Genomic DNA, 13,946 nt, shown 5'->3' with positions numbered 1-13,946 from the left:
GATACATATATACAATGGAATATTACTTGGCCTTCAAGAAAAATGAAATTATGGCATTTGCAGGTAAATGGATAGAATTAGAGAACATCATACTAAGTGAAATAAGCCAGTCCCAAGAAACCAAAAACCAAATGTTTTCTCTGATAAGTGGATGCTGATCCATAGTTGGGCAGGTGAGGAGGGAAGGAACTTTGGATTGTGGAGAGGGAAGCGAGGGGAAGGGTGAGGCTGTGAGGATGGGAAGGACAGTAGAATGAGACACATTATTACCCTGTATGTATGTATGATTACACTACTGGTGTGACTCTGCAACATGTACAGCCAGAGGAATGAGAAGTTGTGCTACATTTGTGTACAATGTGTCAAAATGCATTCTACTGTCATCTATAACTAATTAGAACAAATTAATAAAAAAATAGAAGGGAGAGCAGTAGAACAGAAGAAAGGGATCGGGGTGGGAGAGGAAGGAAAGGGAAGATACTGGGGAATAAAATTGTTCAAATTATACTGTTTTATTGTGTGCACATATGAATATGTTATAATATATCCAAAAAAAACCCACTTTCAGTTCCCCTCTAATTCTGATGCTTGCTGCAAAGAAGTGCTTGAATACAGTACTTGAGGAAGCTTTTGAGATTTCCAGATGATGGGCTAAAGAGGTGGGGTCATGGGGCTATAGAAGGGGAGCTCATATGAAATCTGCTCATGAGACTATAGGGAGCATATCATGGGATCACAGGAGATACCTCATCGTGGGATCCTAAGGAGGGACTGATCATAACTTCAGAAATCAGTCATCATGCCCACCCAAGGTCGAAGTTAAATCAAGTGAGAAGAAAACTGCTAGCTAGAAATCTCTGTAAAATAAATAAATAAATAATAAGTAAATAATGCTAAATCTGAAAATTCTACTTCCTTCATTTGCTGTAAGAAAAATCTTTACTATCTTGATAAATTGAGATGGGATGAAGCCATAACCAACTACCAAACCTAAACCAAGACTACAGGAGACTACCTGTGTGAAGCTGATGGTGTATTTTCTCTTCTAGAAACAACAACCCAATTCTTGAGAGGCAGCTGCAGAATATTAGAAGGAAGATCTCAAATCCAAAGATTGTTTGGCATTTCTTCACTTTTCTCCCAAAATCAGACTTATCAAGGAACAACAGAACAGAGCTATTATTTAATATTAACTGTAAGGTAAGAACACTTCTTGGAAGTCAGAGGCACACCTGCTGAAAGAAGGTCCATTCATTGGTCCAAGGCTGGAAGCAACAGAGCTCTCTGCCTTCAATAGTATATTTGTAGCACCATTGTGTGGCTGTCACACCTGTAACCACCATCCCATTTGCCCAAATCCCACCCTAAGTATGGTTTCTTCAAAGAAGTTCCATAACATCTGTGATCTATTCTGATCCGATTTTCTTCATTAAAGAATTGCATTAGTCAGTTTTCCATCATTCTGACAAAATGCCTGAGAAAATCAACTTAGAGAAGGAAAGATCTATTTTTTTGGCACGTGGTTTTGGTCCATGATGGAATGCCTCCATCACTTTGGGTCTGTGGTGAGACAGAGCATCATGGCAGATGGGCATGGAGCTAGGAAGCAAAGAGAGAAAGGGGCCAGGAACAAGATACAACCTTCAAAGGCACGCCCCAGTAACTTACTTCCTCCAACTGGGCCCATTCAGCTCTGAAATTATCAATAGATTAATCCACTGATGAGATCAGAGTCATCACAATCCAATCACTTCCCAAAAGCTCCACCTCTGAACATTTCTGCATTAGAGACCAAGTCTTCATTCAACACACGAGCCTTTGGGTACATGTTAGATCCAAAGCTTAACAGGATGTGACTGTAAGACAGGATATTAACTACCTTCAAGTTAGATTAATTTTAAGCCCATATAATAAATACAGGATGTTAGTTATCCTCCATAGGAAGATATCTTATTGATTTCCTACCTCTGGCCACCACCATTTTCCAGTGTCTGGAACAATTTAACTAAACATCTCTTGGGTGCAAGAGGTTTCCACTCTTCTCCCCTAACTGTCATTTGTCTTTATCTTACCCCAAGGAGTAATTTCTATCACTTCAGCCTTTTCCTGCTCACAATCCAAGATAATTTTTTCACTAGGAAGGAAACTCCAACCAAGAACTTTTTGCTGATAGTATTCAATAAATGGTTGGTTGGCTGATCAATCCCCAGATATAATTCTACTGAATAAAAACTCTTCTTCCTTTCTGTTTTTGTTGTTGTTGTTGTTGTTGTTGTTGTTGTTGTTTGGATACAAGGGATTGAGCCCAGGGATTGAACCACTGCTCTTCTTTCTTAAATCATTTTCATGCTTACCACCAACTTACCAGTTTCTGGTCTTTATTCTTCTCTATGTTGAATCATCAGGTCTGTTCTGAATAGAAAACCAACCACTGCTTGTCCACAAAAGCTATCAGACAGAGGAAGTGCAATGAGAACAGGAGGTGGAGTGACCAAATTCTCTTCTAAAAGTTATCATGTAATAACAGGAAAGAGAACAGATTAAAACAAAAAAGAATAAATAAATGAGTAAATACAAACAAAAGTAATAAAAACATATGTTCAACTTGGAAATTCAGCCATCTTTGACATAAACTTTTACTTATGAGAGCTCTTTGCATAATATATTTGTTTCCCTTTGCTCTCCTCCTCTTTTTACAATTGACCAAAAGCCACAGAAAGCAGATATCCTTTACTACCCTAATGTAGGAATGGTGAAAATGAGATATTTCCCAAACATCTCAACTTAGAATTTATTCAGAACCATATTCTCATATCTGATAAGAATCAATCAGCAATTCTACTTAAGCAAATGGATCTAATTTGCAAGGAGGCAGAATCAAACTTAAGGAATCCCTCTCCCTTCTTCTCATGGCCTTTTGAGGAATTATTTAATATCTCTTACTAAATGAAATATTACAGGTCCACCAGAAGAACCCCCATCTCTGAGAAAATAGCATCAAACAGCAAGCAGCCTGTGGCCCTGTAGATAGTGATCAAATGTTGACTCCACTGATCAGTGAGTGACTTCACTTCTCTGAGCCTCAATTTCCTCACTGGAAAATGGGATGAGGCCATTAAAGAACACATTGTTCACTTTGGAGAATTCCAGCCTCCTAGTGAGGATTTGTATGTGATTTGCTACCACTGCAGTTTCACAAAGAACTTGTACTTAAGCTGTCCCAACTGATCTTGACAACATTAACCTGAGGATGGTGAGGCAAATATTATTGATACCTTCATTTTAAAAATTAAAATAAAATTGGATTATACTGGTGAACTGACCTGCATTCAACCACTTAGAATAGGCCAGAGCTGGCACTTAAATTCAGTGCCAGCTGAATTTAACTACAAATACTTTCTTTGTATTAGGAGAAAGTTCTTTTATAATTAATAAAAAGTTGTCTTATTTGATTATAACAGCAATTACCTGAAATATCAATATAACTTATTAATAATGTCTGTGGGGCAGACACTATATTTTTACAATTTGACAAATGGGAAAACAAGATAGGGAGTAAAGACTTGAAGGAAGACACAATGGGTCAGCGGGAGGGCAGCAACTAACACCAAGTCTGCAGGCTCTTATTCTAGTTGTCTTTTCACTAAACCAGCTGATGCTTCTGAAAGAAGAAACAAACTCTTCCTTAAACTAAAACAAAGAATTTCAATTAGTTAACCCTGAAGAAAAGCTTTCAAAAATTAACTGTTTTCAAAGTGCAGAAGGCACTTTCTGCAAATCATTTCAAGAGCAGTTAACCTTTCAGAACGTTTTAAAGGACAATTTAAAACAAAGTTAGGGAAAGATAAGATACCTAATATAAATACATTGCCCAAGATTCCACCTAATCTCTGGCCTTCACTTTACAGGCTCTGGAGTTGAGGGTGGAGGTGTGGAGAGATACACAGAGCAAGGGGGGACCACCCGTGTCTACTCCCTTGAAGCCACCTGGGCTGGGGGAGTGCACGGAACCGCAGGTCTAGTTGAGGGCCTCTCCCATGGGGTCTCTTGTTTTCCCTGGAAAGGCCTTCAGTTCAAGTGCCTCCTGATAGCTATTTCCAGACAGGAGGAGGGCTCTTGTTCACTGGACAAGGCCCAGGGAGAGGAGACTCTGCTGAGCTGTGAGAGAGGGCTTATAATTTTGTAACCAGCAAATGAAAGGGCAGAGAAAAATCAGCAGGAATCCTTGCATTTTAAGGTATCTCTAATTTGTGCAATTATGTAAATGCATTATGCAGCTCTCCCTAGATTCAGTACTGCTGTGAGAGAACAGATACTAAAACTGCCTGATAACACTCACTTGGATTATTTATGTGTTTAATTGGAGAATTGTGATGGGGAGGGGCGGGGGGCTTTATTCATTTTAAGTATTTCATAATTTGGAATCTTTTCTGCTCCGTTTTCTGAAACGTAGACTGAAGTGGAATGAGACTTCCATACTATCATCCAGTTTTACAATAAATTTTGTACAGAGTTACTTCAATGTGACAAGCAAGATGAGAAAAGGCAAGTGAATGATTTGACAATACTGGGAAAGGGAGAGGAGGTACACAACTGTAGGAAGAATGGGGTACAAGTGGGCCATAGTGCATGGTCACCGGCAATTAGACCAGCTGGCTCTTGGCCACTATGAAGATTAACAACTTGATGATTTGTTACTCTTTGATATATTTGCATAAGTTTAGCTCCCCAAAGGCATATGTGCTGAAGGGTTGTTTGCTAGCTTATGAAACCACTGGAAGGTTGTAAAAACTTCAGGAGGTGGGGTCTAGTAGAAGGAAGTTAGGTCATTGGGGGTGTGCCCTTGAATGGGATATTGGAGCCCAGGACCCTCCTCTCTGTTTCTCTTTCCCTCCCCACTGCCATAAAGTGAGCTATTTCTTCCACCTTATGTTCCCACCACAATGTGTTGCTCAATGTAGGCCTAAAAGCAATGGAGCCAACTAACCCAGACACCATATACCAAAATAAATCTTTCCTTCTTATAAATTATATATCTCAGGTATTTTGTCATAATAATAAAAAGCTGACTAACACACTCTCACTTTTTAAGTGACTGTGGTAAAATGTCAAATTGAAATTAATATAGACAATAATAAAAATGATCTTGGCAATCATTTTGTAATAAGTTACTGGTTCTTCAAAAAAATCTTGACTTGAGCCTCATTTTTTTTTTTTTTTTTGTTTTCCAGAAGTATAAGAACTAGAATTGATGTTAAATAAAATAACAATTCACCTATGGTGAAATGAGCCGAGCGAGCCCCCATTGTTTTATATACATGTTCTCAACAGATTTTCTGATTTAGTCCCTAAATTCTGAGATTGAGTACAGTACAAAGAAAGGAGGGAAAATCTACCAGGAAGTCTGATGGAGGGAGGGCTGTCCAAAGGCAGCAGAGGCAGGGAGGTGGGGCTGGCAGTGTTAGGGCCATGGCTGAGGTGTGTGTCTAGTGAGGAGGGATTGGGGTAATTGGGGAACTGGATGGTGGAGAGAATTAAGAACAAGGCTGTGAGTATGAGAAGGTTTGCATTACTGCATTTATGTCTGAAAATATTCCTGCATGGTGTTTTTTCATCTCTAATCTCTAATGACAAAATGAGCTCAAAAAAGGTGATGGATTTGCTCACAGTCATGCAGAAACTGTAGGGTAAAACCAAGACGTGAACCCAGCTCTAAATTATGTGCTCTTTTGGACTTTGATAAAAGCTGTTGGATAAAAATAAAATCAATATGCATTTAAATGAAATCAATATACATTTAAATGAAATCATATATTCAAGAGATCCTCACTGATATGGGGGATGAAAAACTAAAGGTCTACTCTGAAGAGGGGCTCCCGGTTTTGTTCACACTGAAAAAGAGTGAAATGTCACCCCTGGTGTGGTCAACTGAGACCAAAGTAAATCTCAGGACCTTGGGGATACAGGGGAGGAGGACCTCCCAACCTGGAGACAGGGGCAGGTGAGAATTCCAGAGTAGGGTAAAGTTCAACCCATCCTAAGGGAATAGTGTCCCGTCTAGTTACATGGTAGGAAGACAGAGGGTACAACTTGTAAAAGGTAGCAAGCAACTAAACTTAAAAGAATTGGATATCCCCGGACCTCAGGGTAATAGAAGAAAAAGGAAGAGGAATGAGGTTGGAAGAGAAGCAGAGTCACATGGTGCAGATCCTTGTGTGCACACTAATGATTTTATCTTAAAGATACAGAAAACTCTTTGAAAGCTTTAAAACAAGAAAATTTTCTAGAAAAGGGTTCACCTGTTCCCAGCATATAGAAAGGACATTTGTTAAAGGAGATGGAAATGCTGATTAGCCTGATTTGAGCATGACACACTGCATACCTATACCTAATTAAATTGTATTGTGCACATAAATATATACAAATATTAGGTATCCATACTTTTAAAAAAAATCCTAAAAAGCAGGAAATTTACACGATCACACTTGTATTTTAGAATGATCCCTCAGCCTCCAGGGTAGAAAATAGATTCAGGAGTGTGTTGGATGCAGGTTGCCATCTCTCTCCCATTTCCTCCTTTTTCATTCCTAACAGGTTATTTGGTGCTTGTGCGGATTAGTCTGCATTTGTCCCTCCAGAAGTAGTCTCTTCACTTTCTAGCCCTGCTCTTCACACCACCTGACCTTCACGACACCTACCTTCTGCCTTGGGAGACAATGAGATGGGAGAGAAGAGAGATCTTATAGTACTTCTTCCTACCCACCTCCCTGCTGGCATAGATTTGTGTCCCTCTCTGACCACACATCTGTCTGCTGGCATCTGCCATAGCTACAATCCTCCTTGCTTCAGTGACATCATTCTCTTCTCATGCTTCTTAGGTTCACAGATAGCTGTAGATTTCCATAATTGCTAATCCCAAGGAGTGTCACTTTTTTTTTTTAGTTCCCTGAAACCTTACTATCCTCAGTAATTTGTCCCTTCATTTAATTCTTTTGGAATAGAGATTCCTATGGAGACTCTGTCTTGCTACCCCATCCCTAGTTGCAAAGGGTGATCCTGGTTCACCTACGCCAACCAACATACACAATCCTTTGGCAAGGGCTCTTGATTCAGGGAGTGATGAGAGCCTTAGTTTGGGCTGATCAGCCTAAAGGAAATGATGTATGTTACATCCTTGAGGGAGATCTCTCTGAGTCTCTCCTTTCTCTCTCTCTCTCCCGACCTTTCTCTTTACCAAACATGCAGTTCATTGCTATAAGCTGCCCCAAGCAACACCATAATAAAGCTGATCCTGAAGAGAAGAGTGGAAGGACAAAGCAAGCTTGGGTTCTTCATGTCATTCCTCAGCTACTTTCAGGCAACTCGACCTTTGAACCCTGTTATTTGAACATAAATTTTTATTGTTTAAGTCACTTAAGTAAAATGTTTCTATCACTCATAGCCAAAAGAATTCCCCAACCCAACCCAACTAAGGGGAAAAGAAGAGAAACAATGTTTGTCCAAGCCATAAAAAGACACACAAAAAAAAAGAAGAAAAAGAAAAGAGAAACTATACTAAGGCAATTGACAATGATGATGGGAGAAAAGGGAAAGAGCCAAGATGCACAATAGACATAATTTCTACATATTTCATGAAAAGTGAGTACAGACTACCCCACCACCAATCCACATGGAGACCAGAACAATAGGTAGAAATATCACAGTGACTAAGTTCCCATGTTGAAAGTTGTTTCCGACATCAGAAGTGAACATGCTGTAAATAATACAAGCACCCATCTTTCATGTGGTTTTATGATTTCAGGTCATTCTAAAATGCTCTTTTCATTTTGTGAGATGTATTATTGGCAGACTTAGGGACTTCTCAGTTCTAATTACTCTATTGCTAAATATTACAAAGGCACATTGTGCTTTATGTACAATGCATTTCTTATGTGTCATATATGATGTGATTTTTCTATAAATGAAAGCCATGTTTTACATTTTAGGTCTTATCAGAGCAATGTTTGTTTCAGTGGAACTTGTATTACAGCTTCTTTTCCTATTTCTTTGATGGTCAAGAATTATCTTATAAGCAAATAATAACATTCTTGAGATGTGTATTCGGATTTATAAATTTCTAGTCTTACCTACAGATTAAAAAAATAGGACATACCTCTGTAAATCCAATCTCTTGTAATTGCATCATGTAGTCAGCAAGTATTTATTATTTAAGTGATATTTTAAGATGTTTTTTCAAATATGTAAGGTCAAAATATCCTCAAATAATTGCAACAGTCCAGCTGAAAAATAACAAATATACTTTTTAAATATGAGAACTCAGAAGAGGATATACATCAATCAACAAATATATAAAAAATTCTCATCATCTCTAGCATTCAGAGAAATGTAAATCAAAACTACTCTAAGATATCATCTCACTCCAGTCAGAATGGCAGCTATTATGAAGACAAACAACAAGTGTTGGTGAGGATGTGGGGAAAAGGCACACTCATACATTGCTGGTGGGACTGCAAATTGATGCAGCCAATTTGGAAAACAGTATGGAGATTCTTTGAAAATCTAGGAATGGAACCACCATTTGACGTAGCTATTCCTCTTCTCCCATTATACCCAAAGGACTTAAAAACAGCATACTACAGGGACACAGCCACATCAATGTTTATATCAGCACAATTCACAATAGCTAAACTGTGGAGCCAACCTAGATGTCCTTCAGTGGATGAATGGATAAAAAAAATTGTGGCATTTATAAACAATGGAATATATTACTCAGAACTAAAAAAAGAACAAAATCATGGAATTTGCAGGTAAATGGATGGTATTGGAGAAGATAATGCTAAGTGAAGTTAGCCAAACCCCCCCCAAAACAAATGCCAAATATTTTCTCTGATATAAGAGGAGTGACTCATAGTGGGGTAGGGAGGGAGAACATGGGAGGATAAGATTAATTCTAGATAGAGAAGACTTGCCCAACTCTCTTTGCAAATGCCTTCTAGAACATCAATATTAAAGGTACAATCTGCATTTCTCAGATTTCTTTGCAGCTATGGGTTCTGGATATGGTGCAAGTTTTGCCAAACTACACCAACAAGAGAAATCTTCCCTGTGAAGAAGCAATCATACATGCAGTTGAGCTGTTCTTGCTAACATAGTGGCATAAATGTGAACTTCTGAAAAACACTGGGGGAAGCTTTCATGTCTATCCCCCAGTGTCATAAGTGTCAAATGACAGTGGGTCACAACGGATGATGACTACAGCAATGGGTTTTCACTTTATCCCTACATCTCCTGGGATTACTAACTGTGAGACATCCAGACCTGTTTTTCTAGCCTTCGGGGAATTATGTGAGTTATTTAATACTCATTAATTTATCTCTTTCTGCTTAAGTGAACCAGAGGGAATCCATCCAAGAACCCTGACACATGTAGTCAAAAAGACTTTATAAAAAAGAGAAGGAATTTGGACTGTGCGTTTGAAAGTTGGGCAGAATTTCAATAATTGACAAAAAGAGAGAAGAGGAAATTCTAGGTGACAAGAGACAAAAAAAAAAAAAAGAAAAAGAGACATGGGAAATAGGGTAGTCAAAGAGACAAGAGCAGAGGGTTCATATTGATTGAATAGTGATGGTATTAAGATGGAAAGAGAAGTGAAGGATCCTTAACCAACAGAACTTAACATGGGCCACTGGCTCTCACCCCAAAGCCAATGTGGATATGACCATCAAACTAGACTGGAAAGCATGAAAAAGAGGAAAACATAGATGGCGAGTAAAAAAACATGAATAAGACCCAAATCCCAGTCAAACCTCAATTTACAACCCTGGGGTATCACAGTACATTGTTACATGGGAGTACAGAACCTGGTTGCCCGCGCTCGAGTCTTGTCTCCCGATTCTACCATTTACTTGTGTAACCTTGTGCAAGTTCCTTGGCGTATTTGTGCCTCAGTTTCTTGGTTTGTAACAAGAAGATGACATCTTTCTCAAAGATTCCAATGACAGTTAAATGTCTTACTATGTGCAAACCCCTCTGAACCATGCCTGTCATGCAGGAAGCACTATAAAAAATTCCAATATTGTAATTAATATTGAAATTTGCTCAACTCACCGGTAGAAAGAACATGTTATTTCTTCTCAGAGGAGGACATACAATCAATCAACAAATACACGAAAAAATGCTCACCATCTCTAGCAATCAGAGAAATGAAAATTAAAACCACCCTAAGATACCATCTCACTCCAGTAAGATTGGCAGCCATTATGAAGTCAAACAACAACAAGTGCTGGCAAGGATGTGGGGAAAAGGGTACACTTGTACATTGCCGGTGGGACTGCAAATTGGTGCAGCCAATTTGAAAAGCAGTATGGAGATTCCTCGGAAAGCTGGGAATGGAACCACCATTTGACCCAGCTATTCTCGGACTATACCCAAAAGACTTTAAAAGAGCATACTACAGGGACACAGCTACATCAATGTTCATAGCAGCACAATTCACAATAGCTAGACTGTGGAACCAACCCAGATGCCTTTCAATAGATGAATGGATAAAAAAAAAAATGTGGCATTTAGACACAATGGAATATCACTCAGCTCTAAAAAATAACAAAATCATGGCATTTGCAAGGAAATGGATGGCATTGGAGCAGATTATGCTAAGTGAAGCTAGCCAATCCCTAAGGAGCAAATGCCGAATGTCTTCTTTGATATAAGGGGGGGGGGCGACTCAAAACAGAGCAGGGAGGAAGAGCATGAGAAGAAGATTACCATTAAATAGGGAGAGAGGTGCGTGGGGATGGGAGAGAGAAGGGGAACTGCACGAAAGATGGAAGGAGACCCTCATTGTTATGCAAAATTACATATAAGATGGTGTGAGGGGGAAGAAAAAAAGAGAGAGAAATGTGTCACAGTAGATTGGGTAGAGAGAGGTGATGGGAGGGGAGGGGAGGGGAGGGGAGGGGGGAATAGGAAGGGTAGCAGAATACAACAGACACTAGTATGTCTGTATGTATAAATGTGGCTATAAAACCAAGGTGATACTGCAATCTGTACACGTGGAAAAATAAGAATTCATACCCCATTTGAATCAATGTATGATATGTCAAGATCATTGTAATGTTTTGAGCAACTAATAAAAAAAATTTTAAAAAAAGAATGTTATTCAAATTAGAGAGACAAAATACTCATGTTATCTACTTAAAATTTCAAAATATAAAGGTTGAAAACAGAGAGAGGAAAAAGAAGAGTCAAGTTAACATGTAGAAAATGATGGAATAACTTTTAATATTGGACAAAACCAATTCAAGATGAAAAGTATAATGAAGGAAAACCCAAAATATATATAGAACGACATATGCTATTTTAAAGGAAAATTTAGATAAAAATGCTTAATAATCATGAATGTAGATGCATTTGATATAAATCTCCCATGTATTTAGATTTGATATACTCCTCTCAGAAAAGATAGATCAAGCTGTCAAAAATTAGCATACGTAGATCTAAATTGCATGACTAATAGCCTCAAAACATAACATAAATTTAGAATTTTATACTCACCAAACAAAAATACAAGTTCTTTTCAAGCACACCTGCAGTATTTATTAAACCTGACTAGGTACAGACCACGTCGTAGTCCTCAATAAATTATAGGGGAAAAAATAACATTATATGGATGATATTCATTTATCAAAATGAAGTAGAAGTAAAAACTATTACCAAAAATGCTAGATTAAATAAAGTCCACATGTCTGGAAACAAACAAATTACATCTTATTTGAAGAAGAAGAAATCATAAGGAAATTTCTAAATATTTAAAAATGAACAATGATAAAAATACTTTGTCAACATGTATGTGGTAAATGTAATACCCAAAAGGAAATTTAAAACCCCAAATGCAGTTCTCAGAAAACAAGAGAGATCAAAAACAAACAACCTCAGTGTAGAGCTTATTTGCACTGAAAGCTTTTCTCTGTAGCTTTAATTCAATGCAGGAAGATTTAAGGAGACATACCATCTCCCCAGTTTCTCTTTATCCAAGATCTTAATTTGTGTTTTTCTATAGACTGTCAGAGTCATGCTCCTGAGAGTGTTTATTTTCCATCATTCTATCAAGGCTGGGTGATGTGACTGATTTTGGCACCCCCACTCCCATGTAGCCACAGGCACCAGATGCTGGTTTCAGCACCAGCTCAGTAGCTTTCCACCTGCCTGGCTCCTTGGGGTTCTCAGGTCCAGGCTTCTAAACCAGAACCTTCACATAATCACCAGACTCCTGTTTCCCAGGATCTTCCAGACCCACAGGACTTCTGAAAATTTGTTGGGCCTTGTTTTCTCCAGGCCCTAAGTCTTTTTATTTCCCCTTATTCCCCATTTTCCAGATATTTGTCTTGGAAATATTGATAATTATTACAATAAATCATCCAGTTACAACATGTGTGAAAATCTCCCATTTCTTTAAAAATAAAAAAAATTATAAACTATAAAACAGAGCTAAAGATGAGTGAACATTGAGTCTTATATTTTATACTTTTATGTGTTTTATACGCTTATATATTATAAGAGCAGAACTAAATGTTCTTTGTGTGTGTGTATGCCCATATGAGAAGGAGATATAGCAAGGGTCCAAAATGACAACTATCCCTGCTCTAGACCTTACAACCTTGTGGGAGAAAGGCAGTTAACAAACCAAATAAGTATATCATGTTGTATGATGATACTGAACAGGAAAGTAAAGCAAGTAATGGAGAAGGAGTGCCTAAGGCCGGGTGGTGGGGACCTCACAATTAAAGGGCAGATTGGAAGCTTAAATCTGACTCCCATCAGGAAAAGGAGGCCGTGACAACTTTCTCTAGTCATACTAGACTCTCTTTTCCTTCACCCCAAACCCCACCAGCACAGAATAGCCACTAATTCCTTTGATTTATTCCTTTTCTTTCTCCTTTGTGATACTGGGGATTGAATGCAGGGGTGCTCTACCAACTGAGCTACATCCTAAGCCTTTATTATTTTACTTTGAGGCAGGGTGTTGCTCTGGCCTCCAAATTGTAATTCTCCTTCCTCAGCCTACCCAATGACTGGATTACAGGTGTCCCCATCCTGCCCTCTCTCCCTAGACCTGACTCACTTCTGTCTGCTCCCAGGAGTCTCCCAAGCCAGGTGGCCTGAGCTGACCTCTCTGGCTCCTGCATCCCTGTAATGAATGTATCATTAGCGCCTCTCTTTGGGCATTTAGCGCTCACTGCCATGAACACATGGCTTCTTGAGTACAAAGGAAAAAAATGTCAGTTATTAATGCTTGGGGCTAATGCTCTGTATCAAAGTACATGAATGATAAGCCAAAAATTATGAATTATTGAAGCTGCTCTACAAAGGCCTGCAGCTGGTATGACAAGTGCTATATGGAACCTCCTGGAAGTCTAGGAAATTTACTGTGTAGCCACTGAAGCTTCCGTTTCCTCATCCGGAAAGTGGGTGTGCATAATCCCTACTTCATAGTAGTGTCGTTGGGAGGACAAAGTGAAATTAAGTAATAAGCCTGTGCCTGGCACTAATCAACCAATAAGCATTTCTGTCCTACCATCACATAAAATGGGGTTTCTCTTGTGCTTCCCCTCTAGGTAGATCACCTGTGTTCAGATTCCCAGACCTGAACTCCCTTCCTCAACCCTTCATCTATTAAAGTTTATTAAGTAAGTCTGCTCTTGCTCATTTATCCTTACCATGAGCATGATTTTAATTCAATGGACATAAATTTCAGTGTGTCACCTCCACCAGTATTTGCATATTCGAGCTTCTAATTTGCAGAGAAGTTTCAAATCTCACTAAATCGATAGACCAGGAGAAATGTGGACAGTTAAGCTGATTTGAGTGAGCTTCCAAAACTTCCTCCTCCCACCTTCCAGAGATGGATGTGTTAAGAGCTTGCTCAGCCACAGCTGTGGAAAGCGTCC

Source organism: Spermophilus citellus, assembly GCF_964194105.1.
Source record: "Spermophilus citellus genome assembly, chromosome: 6".
NCBI lineage: Eukaryota > Metazoa > Chordata > Mammalia > Rodentia > Sciuridae > Spermophilus > Spermophilus citellus.
This window is presented reverse-complemented; position numbering follows the sequence as displayed.